Source organism: Miniopterus schreibersii (genome assembly GCF_964146895.1).
Source record: "Miniopterus schreibersii genome assembly, chromosome: 4".
In the NCBI taxonomy this organism is placed as follows: Eukaryota; Metazoa; Chordata; class Mammalia; order Chiroptera; family Miniopteridae; genus Miniopterus; species Miniopterus schreibersii.
In genome coordinates this window covers 64,637,775-64,654,543 of record NC_138105.1, presented here as the reverse complement: position 1 = coordinate 64,654,543, position 16,769 = coordinate 64,637,775, and positions in this window count along the sequence as shown.

Genomic DNA, 16,769 nt, shown 5'->3' with positions numbered 1-16,769 from the left:
GTGGGGAGGGAACCCTCAGATCAACCCACTCCCCACTTCCCCATTACATCTGACCCCAGGGGGCCCTGTGTCCATTTTCCAGAAGAAGGAAGGGAGGGTAAAGCTATTAAGGCCTCTGCTGGAGTCCCCTAGGCAAACCGTTTAGGCACCCCTACCCTACCTTCAGTGGGATTCCCCACCACTGTAGTTGTGGCTACACCTTGGGGACTTGTCTGCACTGCAAACCTGTGCAGGGCCCTTTCTGTGTCTCAGTTTCCCCTTCCTGCTTGCCCCAGCTGAGAGCAGAGGGCATCTGTGCAGAGCACCAGAGTGGGAGATGACCCTCTCTGTGTGCCAGGGGCCTGGGTGAGCCGACCCCCTGCTGGGGAGGGGGGAATCAGACAGTAGAGCAGTCTGATCCAAGCCCTGGGGTGGGATAGGGCTAAAGGGGATCCCTGCTCCTGCTTGGTGCTGAGGACTCAGCATTTAGTGACTGCCTACTGTTTCCAAGGCACGCTCTCTCCTCACTCATCCTGGAGGGGGAGTCAATCACATTCTCCATCTACCTCAGGACCCAGGTAGAGCGGCATGGGCTTCCCCTTGGTTCCCTTGTTCTGTCCAAGTGTGACACTGTCCCAGGTCCATGGGCATTTCAAGTTCATAGTTTTTATACAACTTCAGGTTATATGTCATTACACCCATCTCTCGGGGGGGAAAACAGGTGGGAGAGAGGGGTGGGTCTGGAGAACTGACTACTCCCCTCCCTGTGCAGATTCTGAGTCTGAGGGGGGCAGATTCTGGCTGTGCTGAGCCCCAGCCTGGGCCCCCCCCATCCCACCCTCCAACGATCACAAATAACATAATTTAAAGTAATCGTGGGATTTAAAAATCAATCAGCCTCATAATGTGATCACATCCCAGGCCCAGAACTGGGCATCAGAGTCTCTGTGGGTGGAAAAGAAAAAATGGAAAGATGAACCCCCAAATGTCAACCAAAGGGTGCTCCATGGGGTCCACGGCCATGCAGTCTTTTGTGCCCTTTTTACATTCTTCCAGCTCCGTGATCATTTTCATTTTTATAACGAGCATTGTGGATTTTCTGTTTTAATAAGGAAAGCAACCATTTTGAAAGAAAAGAGGTGGGACTAATGGCTTTGAGAAGGAGCTCCCTCCCTTCTGCTGCCTCAGGACCCCCTAAGCTCCCAAGTCTTGGACAGGCTGCCTGGATGCAGAGAATCAGCTTCAGCCAGGACAGGGTCTCACTCCCAAAGAGGCTATCCTCCCACTGGGAGACTGAGAAAAATTTTCCAACCTCCAGAAAGAGAGGGAGATGGCCCCCGGGAGCCCCAGAACCAGCTGCCCCCACCATCCGCCTTTTAGTAATTAGTAAAATAGAACTGAGCCTGCCACGGGGCGGGCTGGTGGCTGGAACCTGATCGATTTTGAATCATTAGGCAAATTGCAGCCAGGGAGGGGTGGGCTGGATGGAGGCAGGGTGCCCCCCATTCTTGCCTCTGTGGGGACCTTAGTCACTGGGGGGGAAGATCTCCCACCTCAGTATCCCCTCCAGGAAAATTGGAATTTGATCCCTGGAGCCTGTGCTTATGCTTCGGGGCGCCTCTTCAGGTGCTGGCCTGCCCCTGGCCAATGCCCACCCTCTCTGTGTCCAGCCAGCCCTGAGAGAACTGAAAAGCACAGGCTCGGGTTCACTGACCCGGAGGCTCCAAGTGTCCGGGGAGAAGTGGGAGGACCTGCTGGGGTTCGGGTCTACTCCTCGCCCTGGGGGGCGCAGCCATCTCCACCCCTCAACCTCATAACCCACCCTCCAGGCTGGAATCTTCAGTCCTACCCTCCACCTCCCGCCTTCTAGGACAGGCCCTGATCGGCGTTGCTCTGGTTCCCGAGTTCCAGCTATGCTGAAGGTACCGAGGGGGGAGAACACACTGAAGTTTCCACCTCTCCAAGGCCCCGCCGCGGCTGGCGGCTGATTTCTGATTCGCTCTGTCTCCCACGGAAGTGGAAGTCACCGGCTGCTGCGCACCCCTTCTTTTATTAGAGCGAGGTTTTAATAAATAGTGACGAGACTAATGTTCCCCCAGTCTCGCTAGAGCCCAAGATCCGCGTCGGCCCCAGCTCCAGCCCCTCGAACCTGCAGACACCCCAAATCCCGGCCGGTGCGCACCTGGCTGGGCCGCTCCTCCCGCCCAACTCGGACTCCTTCGTTAGCGCGGGGTCAGAGGATTTATTTAGACTTGCGGGGAAGGGTGTTAGGATTTTCCGACCTGGCGGGGGTCCCGGCTACGCTGCGCACTTGACGCCGCGAGGTTTCACCGTCTGGACATCGGGCCGCGGGGACGTTCCCAGCGGGCCAACCTGAGGCTCAGCGACGTTGGGGTTTCGCCCCTGGCGGGCCAGACGTCCCGAGCTTCCTGCGGGCGGTCGGGGGGCGCCGGGTCGCGAGGGCCCGCGGGTTGGATGCTCCGGCGGGCATGTCGGCGACAGCTGCGCGGGATCGATCCCCGCGCCCGCCCGGGCTCCGTTGCCTCTGCCGCCGCGCGCGGCTCCATCGAATCCTCTCTGCTCCGGGGCCGCGCCGCCCGCCGCGCTCTCGGCAAACACGGCGCTTGTTTGCGCTGGGGCCCCGGGGCTGGGCGCCCGCGGCGGGCAGGGTGTGTGTCCGGGGCCGCGCGTCTTGGGTCTCTCCGCCAGTTGCTGGGCCTGAGCGGGCCCGGAGTTCGAGGGGCACAGCGGAGGGAATTCCACCCCCTCCCTCCCCCCTCATTACTCGGGGGTGGATGGTTGTAGTCCGGCGGGGCAGACTCCGAGGGCCTGGGCCTCAGTTTCCCCGCCTGGAGACACGCAGGAGCCGGGGGTCGCAGGACGCGCGAGGTCCGCTCGCCCCCTCTGCCTGCACTGGCCTCCTCAGCGCGCCTCGGGTTCAGGGCCTCTCCGGGGGCTGGGCTAGGGGCTCGAGTCTCCGACCCCAAGGTGGAAAGTACGGCGAGATCCAGCTGGAGGCGCAACCAGAAAGAGCTGGCGACACGAATGAGCCCCCCGACCTCAGGCCCAGATCCCTTCTCTCTGGGCTTTGCCGAGATCACCACCCCCAGCTGAGGCAGTGAGGAAACAAGGAGTCTGTTCCGAAGTTTGCAGTCGGGGAAACTGAGGCTAGGCCGGGCAGGGCGCGGCTGCGGCCCCCTGGAGCGTGGGGGAGGAGGACGGCGCGCGCCGCGGGGCTCGAGGACCCCCCTTCCTCAACTCCGCGGACCGCGCCAGTCCAGGCACCGAGCCGCGGGCTTCCCGCGCGCAGCGAAACCCGCGTCCGGCGCAGCGCTCCGGAGGGGCCCACGCACCAGCCCCGCGGCGGAGCTCTAGCCCGCAGCTGAGTGAGACCCCTGCCCACTCGCGGCCCGAGCGCCCTCTGGACCTTCCTGGGAAGGAGGCTCTGACAATTAAAAATGTAAATATAGATGTATTTCGTCCGCAACGCTCTCCCGCGCAGAGAGGCGGCCGGCGGACCCTGGAGCCCGGGGTCAGTTTGCGGAGGCCCCAAGCTGGGGATCCGGCGAGGCCGAAGCAGGGCTGCCACGGGGCCCCTCCAGGCACCGCGTTGCCCCGCGTCCCGGAGCCTGCTCCGCGGAGCCCGAGCGCGCCGCCTTCCACAGCCCGAGTGCGGGGCTCTGGGCCGGGAGCCCCAGACGCGACGACAGAAGCGCGGACACGCAGGGGCGAGCGCCCACTTTCCAGGCCGGGAGGCCGAGGCCGAGCGGGGAGTGAGGACCCCGCCCTCTGAGCGTCCGTCGCCTCCGCCCCAGGTGACTTCTGGCTGGGAGCCCGGCCCCTGCTTGGCGCCCCATTAACGCGCCATTTATCTGAACAAACCCGCGCCCTTTCCGCTCCGCCCGGGAGGGGGTGGGGAGATAGAGAGGGCTCGTGCCCCACGAGGCGGCCAGGCTGCCCTCCTCCCTTTCCCCGCTGCCCTCCAGTCTGTCTCCTCTGCCGGTACCCCTTGGCGACGAGGGGGCCTAAGAGACCTCTCTGAGGGACACTGAGGATTTGAGGCTGGGGCAAGGGGTTGTAGGCATCTGCAAGTCGAGAATGGAGGAAGGGAGCTGGGCCAATCACTTGATTTAACAAACCTGTCTGTGTAGTCCTCTCCTTAGAGCTGCGGCCTCAGCCCCTGCCTTCTAAGTGCTTGGGGAGGGGAAAGCAAAACATATGCAATCACTCATCCCCCTGAGGTTAGGACTGGGCAGGGAGAGAAGACTTCCTGGGAGAGGGCCTTGAGGCTGGGTTTTGTAGGATGTGTAGATGTTCGGGTCAGGCAGGTGAGTGAAGGGGTGAAAAGACCCCTTATAATTTGGGAAGGAAGGAAGTAGAGCCAGGGCAGATGGCTGGCACTAGCCCCACAGTTGCTGGCCTTCATTAAGGATACATTTGTTGAATGAGTCAATGAGATAAAGCTGGGGAAGGACAGGAGGGGGAGGTGTCAAAGCCAGGCCTTGAATGCCAGGCTAACAGGTTGCACTTTCTCTTGTTGTTAGGGAGGCCAGCAAGAGAGGGTCTTAAGTGGCCTTTAGGACAACTCCCTCCAGCCTCAGACTGCACAAATGGAGTCATCAGAGACATGGTGAGTGTAGAATGACTGACACCCCCCCTCCCATAGTGCAGGGAGAGCTCTTTGTTCTTGATCCCAGTAGGTGAGTCACTGTGTGCAGAAAGAAAAGGCTTTCTCTTTCCTTCAATCATCAGCCACCTCCTTCCTCCCTTCCCAGGGGGTGGGCATGGGGGTCGTCCTAACCTGGGGGCATGATGTTCCCAGCAGAACCCCATTCTATTTGTCCCCTAACTCTGCCTTCGTTGGGCTGAGACTGAGGGAGTGGCTAATTATCCCCTTTTTTCAGATGAGGAAACTGAGGCACGGAGAGGTCCCAGGACTTGCCCAAACCCCCAGCAAGTGAGCTGACCTCACATCTGCAGGACTGGGTGGCCTTGAGCTGAGTCTCAAGGTGCCTCTAGTTGTTGTGAGTTATGTGGACAGCCAGCAATAGAGTTGGTCTCGGAGGCAACACTGAATGAAGGCCTGGCTGAATTTGTGGAACAACGGTTCCAGCTACACAGAACGTCCTCAACTAGGGTCATTCTCTCTAATTCAGCCCTTCAAACAATTCCAGGGAACCCAGGATCTCCCAGATTGTGGCATTGGGGGGCAATGGTGAGGAGTCCAGAAGGGACAGTCCAGCCTGCACTTGAGGAGGATCTCCTTTTCCAGGGCCTGTGACCAGCAGCCAGGCGGTGGGGACAAAGGTGTAGAGTGTCTGTGGTGCCTGCCTGCCATGGCTCAACCCCTGCCAGTTAATCATTAAAGGAATCCAGAGGGGAAGAGTCAACTGGGCTCCTAAAGAAGACCATTGCTGTCCCCATCCCCAAAGGCTCTTGAACTTGACCTCTTGGGCAGCCCTCAGGCCAGGCATGGGGAGTGGGGGAAGCAGAGCCTGGTGCAGGCACCCCCACACTGCGAGGTTTGTAGGGGCTCAGGGTGAGGATAGCCTGTTTCTCCTGCTGGTAAGGAGAAGGGGGTTCTTTTTTTAAAAATGTTTTTCTTTTTAATTGATTTTTAGAGAGAGAGAGAGAAACATCAATGTGAGAGAGGAACATTGATCGGTTCCCTCCCTTATGCACCCTGACCCAGGATCAAACCCGCAACCTGGGTATGTGCCCTGCCCGGGAATCGAACCTGCAACCTTCTGGTGCATGGGACAATGCTCCAACCAACTGAGCCACCCGGCCAGGGTGGAAAGGGGGTTATTGATGCTCCCCTCTTCACTCCTCCCCTCCCCTCCCCTCCAGTGCCAAAAGCTATCATGCTAGTTAGCCCCCCTGAGGAGCACCCGCAGCCCTCCACCCCTCCAAGCAGCGCCCCATGGCTTCCCTCTGTAATTGTTTCATAATGAAGGTCCAAACTTTGGCTGTGTAGGAACCGCTGGGGTTCCCTCTCTTCCTCCTCCTTGCTGGAAAAAAACCAAGCACAGCATGACATTTCTATTATTACTGAACTCCTGTGCATCTGGAGGTAAGAAGACAGGCGCCCATAGGCACTGCCTCCCGGGAATGGGGTGGGGAGAACCACCTCCAGCCCCCTCCTCACCCTGCCAGCCCCCCACTAGGAGGAGAGAAACAGAAGGCTGGGGCCCGGGTGGAGTGAGAAACCAGGGTCATTTCCTTCCTTCACAGACCCATCAGGAGGGCCCTGGGTGGGCTGCCAGGCCTGGGAAGCCAGAGCTCCTGGGGTCATAGCTCCAGCAGGAGGGGGAGGGGCTGGGGAGGGTTGAGTGCCGTCTGGTGACTCCTTGCTTGTTTTCCAGGGGAGGAAACTGAGGTGGAACAAAGGGTTCTGCCTCCCAGAGCAGCCACCTCTCTGCTACCTGGGACAGTGGAAGCCCCTTAGATCCCAGAAGCAGAAAAAAAGGTGAGGTGTGGGTGTGGGTGTGGGTGTGGGGGGGTGGAGGGGGCTGGCTCAGGGTCACTGTGGCTAATTCATTTGCCCATTTTATGGGTGGGGAGACTGAGCCTGTACTGGCTGCTCAGTGGAGCAGCTGATCCACCCACTGGGCTGACATCCCTCTGAGGTGCCCAGTGTTGAAGGGGATCATTCCCTGAGCACCTCCTAGGTGCCACTGGCTTCACCTCCACAAGATTAAGAGTGGGTTCTGGATTCAAGCCCGAGTGCCCCCTTATCCACCTCCTTGATTATTTCAGAGCCTCAGTTTGCTCATCTGTGAAATGGGCATAAACACTCTCACTGCAAACTCCGTGGTGTCCAACAGATGCTTAGAAAGTGCTTGTGGTGAGCACAGCCATCAAGCCTTATCCTCACCCAGACTGAGTGAGAGCCTACAGGTGGCTGTGGGTGGACAGAGGGACCCTGAGCCAGAGCTCAGAGGACTGGAGCCTGGGATTGATTCTCCTATTGATCCTGAGGGAACTGGAGCTCCCTGGCTGGGAGAAGGCAGGAAAGAAGGGTGAAGTGTGGGCAGAGGCAGAGGGAGGCTTCTGCTTCCCCTGCAGGCTCTGCAGGTACATGTGCTGCTTTCAGGGACCCTCTGAGGTGGACAAAGTGGGCCCCACCTCACAGGAGGTTCTGGGAGGAGGCAGCACGGGCCCATGACGGGAGGATTTAGGTAGCCTTGGGTTAGCCTCTGCTCACCAACCCCCTGATTTTTTGTTCCTTGGACCTAACCAGGGCTGGTTTTCTGGTTCCTTTCACTGTGGCAGATATGATGGAGCTTGGCCCGGGGTAGGGGGTCCTGGATTATGCATCCTTAGGCATCATCAGAGTGTATCAGCCTCAGTTCACCTCACCCATATCCTGGCAGGGTGGTCACCCATTTTATGGGTGAGCAAACTGAGGCTCCAGCTCCCTGGCTATCTTATCCTTTTTTGTCAATCCTTACCCAAAGATATATTTTTTCCATTGATTTTGTAGAGAGAGTGGAAGGGAGGGATGGAAGGAGGGGGGAAAACAGAGGGGGGGGGAGAGAAAAACATTGATGTGAGAGAGACACAGTAATTGGTTGCCTCCCACACATGCCTGACTGGGGCTGGGGATGGAACTTGCAACCCAGGTATGTGACCTTGACTGGGAATCGAACCCAAGACCCTTTGTGGTTAGAGCTGGGCCAATACCCTAACCACTGAACACACCAGCCAAGGCTATATTATTATTTTTAATCCTTACCCGAGGACATGCCTAGAGAGAGGAAGGGAAAGGCAGAGAGAAACATCGATCGGTTGCTTTCTGTGCCTTCCCTACGTGCCCTGATTGGGGATGGAACCTGCAATCTGAGTATGTGCTCTGACCCAGAACTGAACCGGCAATGTTTCGGTGCACAGGACGACAGTCAACCAACTGAGCCACCCTGGCTGGGCTGAGAGAATTTACGAAAGCCTTTAAAGGCTGACCAGGTGGGAGTTGCTGTCCTTTTCAGCCTGTTTGGGGTCCAGAAAATTGTGGTGAAGGGGGTTGCAGAGGCAAGGCAGCCAGAGAAAAGAAAATAGAAATGAGGTGGAGAGAAGCTCTAGCTGAGAAGTGAGTCCACAAAACTTACTTCAGGTGGTGCTAAACCCTTGCCACAGGTGGGCTACCATTTTGGCTCTGAGCTCCTCAGCAGGCAATGCAAAAAGAAACACTTACAAAAATGTACCTATCTGTGGCCATGCACACATCTGTGACCATCAGAAGGCATGGTCATGGGTACGTGTGTGTGTAGGCAGACTTCTAAAATGGCCCTTGTGATCTCTGCACCCATGTCACAACGAAATGTGGCAATAAAACATGGCAAAGATGATGGATGTCCCTCCATGATTGTGGTTTGTTATGTAAGACCCTGTCCTAGTAGAGATTCTCCTGATGGCCTTGAGGAAATGAGCTGCCATGTTTTTGGGGGTCCCTGGAGAGGTCACGTTGTTAGGGAACAGTTGACATGTTTTAGTTCCTAAGAGCAACCCCTAGCAGACAGCCAAAAAGTAAAACAGGATTTTAGTCCATCAAACACAAGGACTTTAATTCTGCCAACAACCAGGAGAGCTTGGAAAAAGACCTTGAAGTCTAGAAAGGAACTCAGCCTGGCCAACAGGTGACTGAGGCCCTGTGGGACCCAAGCAGAGGGCCTGGTAACATATGTTGTTTAAGGCTGGTAAATTCGTGTTGGTTGTTCACAGCTAATTAGCTAATACATGGGGTGACGCAATCTTGCTTTCTGCCTGTCACCGGCTCAGTATAGGCCGCCTACTCCTTAATCAACTGCACACATGGTCATCATTGATGTTTGCATTGATGTGCACCTACTATGTGCCAGGCTGTGCACTAAGCATTTGATCTGGATCATCTTGATTCATCTTTTCTCCAGGCACAGGAAATCGTGCTCATTTTCCAGATGGGGAAACTAAGGCTTGGAGATTTAAGTGAGCAATCCCAGAGCACATAGGTGTAAATGGGGGCTTGAGGGTATCTGGCCCCTATGTCCCCCTTTGATTGTCCCTGGAGATTTGTCCCATTTCTTCATCTCACCAACCTCCTGACTCTTCCCCTGACACAGTGGCTCTTAGAGTGAGGATCCTACCTGCTGAATTGGTGTCCTCATATGTGGGGGAGCCTCCAGATGTGGGGGGGCCATCTAGTGGGGCTTCCATGAGCCTTCCAGGCAATCCTGATGCATGCCTACATTTGGAGACAACTGAGAGAGTGTATCTTTATTGATTTCAGAGAGAGGAAGGGAGAGGGAGAGAGAGAGAAACATCAATGATGAGAGAGTCATTGATCGGCTGCCTCCTGCATGCCCTCGACTGGGGATCAGGCCCGTAACCCAGGCAGGTGCCCTGGCCGGGAATCGAACTGCAATCTCCTGGATCGTAGGTCGATGCTCAACCACTGAGCCATTCCGGCTGGGCTGAGAGAGTGAATTCTGCTGTCTCATGCCTCTGGGCCCTTGCACAGGCTGCTCCCTCCTGAGGAGGACAAAGATCCTTGCTGTCTCTCTTTGCAGAGGTCACTCCTCCTGCTCCTTCAGGTCTTAGCTGGTGTCACCACCTCAGGGAAGCCCTCCAGCCCCCAGACTCATCAGCCCCGCCCTGTTTTACTACCTCACATTTCCGTGTCTCTTACAGAAGTCTTATCACGATTCATAGTGATATTTTCCCCCCTAGGATTTTTTGCTTAGTACCCTTCTCTCCAACCAGACTGTGAACTTCAAGGAGGCAGGGGCTGGTGCACAATAGGTGCATAGTAACTGGTATATGAGTAACTGGTATATGAGTGAGTGAGTGGATGGATGGATGGATGGATGGATGGACGAATGCACAAACAGAGGTCTATCCCTACCTTCCTGTTTCCCCATTGCCAAGAGAAAGGAAGGCAAATTTTAAACTCGAAGCTGTATCTCAGCCTGAAGCCACCAGAAACGCCAGCTCCCTTGCTGATGAGTGGCTGGCTTTGTGGAGCAGAGGTGGGGGCTCCAGACAGGGAGGGGGCTGCACTAACCTGCTGGGCGGCAATCAAAACACCCCCCACCCTACTTCCAGCCACGTCTCTGCAGACAAGTGTGATCTGGTGGTAAGGGGCTGTGATGTGTGTGTGTGTGTGTGTGTGTGTGTGTGTGTGTACACGTGGGTGCCTGTGTGTAGTGTGCAGCCTCTGCGGCAACCAGGACAGAAAAGCCCTTTCAACACACAAAAGCTGGAAAGGCACATTAAGCCCATTATCAATATTTTGCCTGGAAAAAATACAAAAAGCATTTTCTTCTCTGAAAAATTAATAACCTGGAAGAGGAGGGGGAGTCTGGGTTTGATGTGTAGTGAGTGGGGAAAGGGAGAGGCTTTGCTTTGCTCCCAGTGGGTGCCTTAGTCCCTCTGAGCAGCTCTCCCACTTGTCCTACCTCTGACTCACTCCCACCTGTTCCCCATCTTCACAGAGCCCCCAGCAGGCCTCCAGCCATAAGCGTGGCCCCCCTATCCACCTCTATCCTCCCCTGAAGGGGGGCATGCGCCCCAGCTGAGCCCCTTCCAACTCTCCCCAAATGGGCCATGTCCTCCCAACTTCCTGCCTGTTTCTGCTCTTCCTTTGCCCCTCTGCTCTCCCTAGAGAACTCCTGCTCTACCTGCAAAACCCAGCTCCAATGCCCCTCCTTTATACAATTTCCCCTCCCTTCCCAGAAAGAACCCTTGCTGCCCTTCCCCATCCCCCAACCACAGAACCCTCACTCCCCCCAGGGGCTCCTCAGCTCTAGGTGTCTCTCTCTATGGCCCACCCAATGTCCTTCTGTCTCACCCACAGCCAGGGGGCTCCTGAGAACTGACTGGGTAAGAGCTGGTCCCTCCAGGACCTCAGCATCATCCTGCAGGGTGGGTTGGTATTTGGACAATGAACTGGGCTCACGCCCACCTCCCCTTAGGCCTGGAGAGAAGGTTCTGGATTCTGGCTGAGGAGAAGCAAAGCCACATTCTTCTCAGGCTTCTTTCCCTTTTTATAAAACAAGGAGTTTGGATCACATTTTAAATTGTGGAATCATTTATTTTCTCACTCACCCCCCAACACTGAGCCCCTTCTTTATGAAGTTTGTGATGTTCTAGAAGCTCAGGAAAATGCCTGGAGGGCACTAGAAACTCGTAGTTTGCAAGCAGCCTTGTCTGCAGCTCTCGGTCCTCCCCCAACAGAGGCCGAGGCATTATTCTAATTTTAGTGAGGACACTGAGGCCCCACCAGGAGGCACCTGGGTCTATCTGGGGGATCTCTCGTGAGGTCCCAGGCTCTAGACGCTCTGACTAGTGGGGACCCCTCCCCAGTTCCAGTGGAGTGAGGAGCTGTTCTTGGTGCTGAAGCTAGAAACAGAGGTGTTGGCTCTGGGGTTTCTCTCCTCACCCAGCCATCTGAGTCCCCTCCCCTGCCCCAGTGGTCAGATCCTATGTTCCCCCCTCTGGCAGGCTGGACAAGCCCAGTCCAGTCACTTTGGGACTGTCTTTCCTCCAGTTTGCCATTATTGCATCCTGAGGGGCCTCCCTCCAGCCCTGCACACTGTCTCGTCCCCTCCCCCGCCCTTCATCTCCCGCGCCTCCACCCCATCCTACCCATCCCCTCACATTGGCCCCACGGGGCTGGGAGTACAAGAGCCCCCCTCTGCCTCCTCCTGTGTGGAACAAATGAACAGACAAGAATCTTGGCATCCGGACACTGTGGTGTGACTCCATAGGGGCTCCTGTCCCTCTGTGTACACCAGCCCCCCCTACCTCAAAGCATGAGATCATCAGGGCTGCAGGAATCCAGAGCCTGGGCTCAAGTAGTCTAGGAGGACTTCCTGGGGGAGGTGACCCCAGCAAAGCCCAGACAAGTGGAAGGTGGGATGGTTCTCCATCCAAATCCTCCCTCCCCCCACAAACCTTGAGCTAAGCTTGAAAGGCTGAGGGAGGTGGGCAGCGCCTCACCCACCTGGAGGGCAGACAACTGAGGTCATTAGGGGAGGAGATCAGACATGCACCTTCTACGGGGTTGGGGGAGGCATGGGCAAGAAGGAATATTTTAGCCAGGCGGCTGCGATCTCTCTTCCAAGGCCAACAGCCCTTCAGATATTGAGCATCCCTGTCAATGCTACTAGCTGTAAGTAGAGGGGAAAAATCGCTTAATGGGCAGCTTGAGCCTCACTCAGGTGGGTGGGTGTCGGGCTGCTGAGAAAAGAAAGTGGTGCTGGACACTTAAAGGGACCTCTGCCCCCTCTCCCCACCCCACCCATCTTGGGGGGCTTGGGGAGGGGGGTTCCAGAGGGCTGCTAATAACCCTTTAATTGCTGACCCCATTTGCTGAGTTCCTGCTGCATGAAGCTGTGGAATCTCCATGTATTTTCATCTTCTGTGCAGTTGCCCGTAGGATGTTTATTGTGCCTACTGTGTGCCAAGCCTAGACCTGGGCGCGGGAAGGGGGGTTGTTGCAGACCCTAAGGTATGACCCGGACAAAAGGGGCTGAAAGAGGGACTGGTAGCTTCCCTGAGAAGATGACATTTGCCCTGATAACCGTAGATGGAGCAGGAGTTCACTGAGGAGAAGTGAGAACAGCATTCCAGGCAGTGGGTACAGAATATGCTAAGGCTTGGTGGTCAGGGGACCGAGGGGTTATGAGCGGTTGGATAAGGCAGGGCCCATGGGGGGGGGGTGAAGTGGGAGGGGCATGGTTATTATTATTTTAATGAAAACAAACACCGTTTTCAAGATAAGCTAGCGGTGTTATTTTCACTGTGGAGAAGGGAAACTGCATTGTATCGATGTGAGTCGCCGACACCTTCTTGCTCAGAGCTGATGAGCTGAGAGGATTGGAGGCCACGGGCAGGGGTGATGGGGGACAGATCCCAGGTCCCAGGGGAGAGAGAACATCATGCAGAGTCATCTGAAAAGGAGACGGCGGGAGGGCCAGTGCTCCCCTGCTACAGTTAACTTCAGAAAAGCTGAGTTACAAATAGGAATCTCTGTACTCTTATATTTTCTAAGTGTTTTTGAGCAAGGAATATATGCATGAGGGACGAAATTTTGTTTAAGCAACAAAAACCCTACAGGGAACCATAAACCTCCATTTCCATTTCACCTGTCCCGCTCCACAGTCACCATCTGCGCAGAGCCTCTGTTCCCGGGTCCCCTTAGGTGTGTAAAGAATGTGAGCATCGCATATAGATATGCTCCCATTTCTTTATGCACATGTGAGCATCCCCTACTCACTGACACCTAGCTTTTCTTTTTTTTAAATAATATACTCTGCTTTTTAGAATATTTTTAGATTTATAGAAAAATAGAGTAATGTATAGGGAATTTATATATATATTCCCACAACATGCACACAAACACAGTTTCCTCTATTATAACATTAGTGTGGTGCATGTGTCACAATTAATGAACAAATATTAATACATTATTATTAAGTATTATGAGTTGAATCATGTCCCTCCCCCAAAAGATGAAGTCCTCGCCCCAGGACCTGTGAATGGGCTCTTACTTGGAAATAGGATCTTTACAAATGATCAAGTTAAGATGAAGTCATTAGGGTGGTTCTAATCTAGTATGACTGGTGTCCTTATAAGAAGGTGACATTAGGACACAGATATGCGCACAGGGAGGAGAAGGCCATGTAACAACAGAGGCAGAGATGGGGTAATGCGTCTGTAAGCCAAGGAACACCAAGGATAGCTGTAGCCACCAAAAGTTGGAGAGAACATGGAACATGTTCTCCATCGTGGCCTCAGAAGGAACCAGCTCTGCTGATACCTTGATCTCAGACTTGTGGGCCTTTAGAACTGGGAGACGATAAATTTCTGTATTTCAGCCACTCATTTTGAGGTCCCAGTGCCTGTGGATCTTTTTCTTAATATGGTTCTGCCTTTTCCAGAATATCCTGGAGTTGGAACCATACAGTGTGTAGTCTTTTAGGCTGGCTTCTTTCACTCAGTAATATGCATTTAAGGTACCTCCCTGTCTTTTCGTGGTTCAATAGTTCATTGTTTTTAGTGCTGAATGACATTCCATTGTCTGGGTTGATTTATCCATTCACCTTTTGAAGGGCATCTCCGTGGCTCCCAGGTTTAGGCAGTTATGTTTAAAATTTGTAAACACCCTTGTGCAGGTTTTTGTGTGGCTGAGGTTGCTAACTCCTTTGGGGCAGCTAACCTTTCATCAAATATACATTAGGAATATTCAGTGCCGCTACCCGGTGCAGCTGCTCAGTGCTCTGTGGCGTGGATGGTCTGTAACTCATGTAACCAGCATCCTATTGTTGCCTATTTAGGTTGTTTCCAGAATTAATGCTTCTGGGAACATGCTCCTGTGTAAATATTGCCACACTTCTGCATGCATACCCATGGGATAAATGTCCAGCAATGGGAACACAGGGGCCTGAAGAATTTGTTTACCATTTATTGAGCACCTACTATGTGCTGACCATGGTTTTAAGGGGCTCAGGACTGAGTGGGGAAGGTGACAGATAAAAGTCACCAAGCTCTCATTTTAAATTTGGCTTTTAAATTTTGTTAGACACTGGCACATTGCCCCCTGGAAAGATCCACACAAATTGACCCAATCATCAAAAGTGTATAATTGTGTGTGTGTGAGATGGGGCTGTGAGGGCTTCTGGTGCCCCTCTCCTTCTGGGCCGATAAAGATGGAGGGGGCAGGCACCTGACACAGGTCCCTGGAGGGGCAGGAGTAGCTGATAAACAAACACGTCAATCACTTGATCAGTCGAATTGGGTTAATAAAGCTGCCAGATGGAGAGATGGCTTCGGAAATCCATGCGCCAGACCACATCCACCTGGGGCAGCGTTCCAGGGCAGCTGACACCCACCGGGCAGGCACTTGGTTGGGAGGAGGACACATCCTGGGGTGGAGGGGTACATGGTGTCTTGACCTCAGCTTCTCCGTGTAGCAAGGGGACATCCATTGGCAATGGCACCTCGTGCCAGGCACAGCCCAAGCCAGTTGTCTCACAGCCCACCTATGATTGTTATTCTCTCATCCAGTCATCCTGTTCCGGCTCTGGGGACCAAGTAATGCTCAAGACCACAGGCCCCTGCTCTCAGAGGGCCTCCAAGGATGGCCAACATTTATGAAATGAAAGCTTATATAGAATTGCCAGTGTTCTCCAAGTGGGGCACCTGGGCCTGGCAGATCTGGGATGGCTCCTGAGATGGTGGTACTTGAAGGGGACCTGAGATGAGCAGGGTCAGCAGGTGAGAGAGATAACCATGTCCCTGTGACAGGAACAGCAGGAGGCCAGGCAGGGAGAGTGTCCACAGAAAGTTGGGAGCTTGGGTGAGAGAGAAGGGCTGTAGGGGCGGAAATGCAGGAACATAAGTGCACACCTCTATACACCTATGCATGTGCACAAACACAAAACCCATGTGTACCCCACATACCTTCATACGTGTGCACAAACACAGGTACATGCTCACACATCCATGTGACCAGTAACCACTGACACACTTCACATGCTCATACATGGGTACAAACACACACACACAAACACAAATATGTACTCATATGTATATATATACTCACACATACTCATGTACAAACACACTCGAATACACCCTCACATGTTCATGTATATGTATGCACACACATTCACACACATGCATGTGCACTCTTACATACACATGTAAATACACAGTTACATACACTGAGCAGCCTTGGCCTGCCTCTCTCCTCATTTCACACACACCCATACTCATGTACTTGTCACACATGTGCACATACAAATGTAGTCACTCATGTGCTCCCACTCGAGCACATACTCATACACATGTACACACCCACACCCACTCATACATTTACTCACACACTAAAATGCACAGTTGAATGCTCACTCACACTCATAGGACCATTCATACATTACAAACCCAACCAGCCATGTTCAAAATAGCTCAGCTTTTGATAAAATCCAGCTTTTTTATCTTGCACTTGAATTGGCCCATCTCCACCTCCCTCCTCCTCCCCACTCAATAACCAGGTTAAAATGAAAATTGAATTCTAGCATCTGCTTTCAAAAATATCCCCACCCTCACCCCCACCCCCAACCAATGGTCAGTGCTGCCTTCTTCAGCTGTTAAGAATTAGAAATGCAAAAGCCACGGAGGGAGACTGGAGACTCATCAGGTGCAGTATTATGTGAAAAATAAAGTAAAATAAATGCAAACATTTTGGGGGGGGACGTGAAGACTACAGCTCTGTAAAGCATATCTGTGGGTGACACAGAGGCTAGGGACCTCTGAACAAATGACCGCAGCTGATTTTAGGTGGTGGAGGCTGTAGCGGAGGGATTTGTCCTATTTAATTTAAAGTGGTTTAGAGTTGCACTGAGACTTTCCTCCTCTGTAAAACCATGCTGATTTTGGGGGAGTTTGGGTGTGTGTGTATTAATTGAGATCATTTAAATAAGTCTCCTAGCACTGGAGTTGGCACAGAATGCATAGTAAAACTGTCATGTACACTAAATTTTTAAAACAATCACCCATTTGCATTAAATGATTCAACCTTGTTTTTCACCCCTGAAGAAGAAAATACTTTTGGCCCCACAGAGGGAAACCTACCATGTTATTATAAACAGCATTTTAATTTTTACAGTAAACCTTCCTTTGACAAAAATCCAGTTGTTCCTTTTAATAAACCCAAGTGGTTGCTGGGGCCTTTGGGATTTTGTGTTTTTACTAAGCTGGAAAGTTTAGGACATCACAAACCATCCCTTCAAAATAAAGTGTCCTTTTTG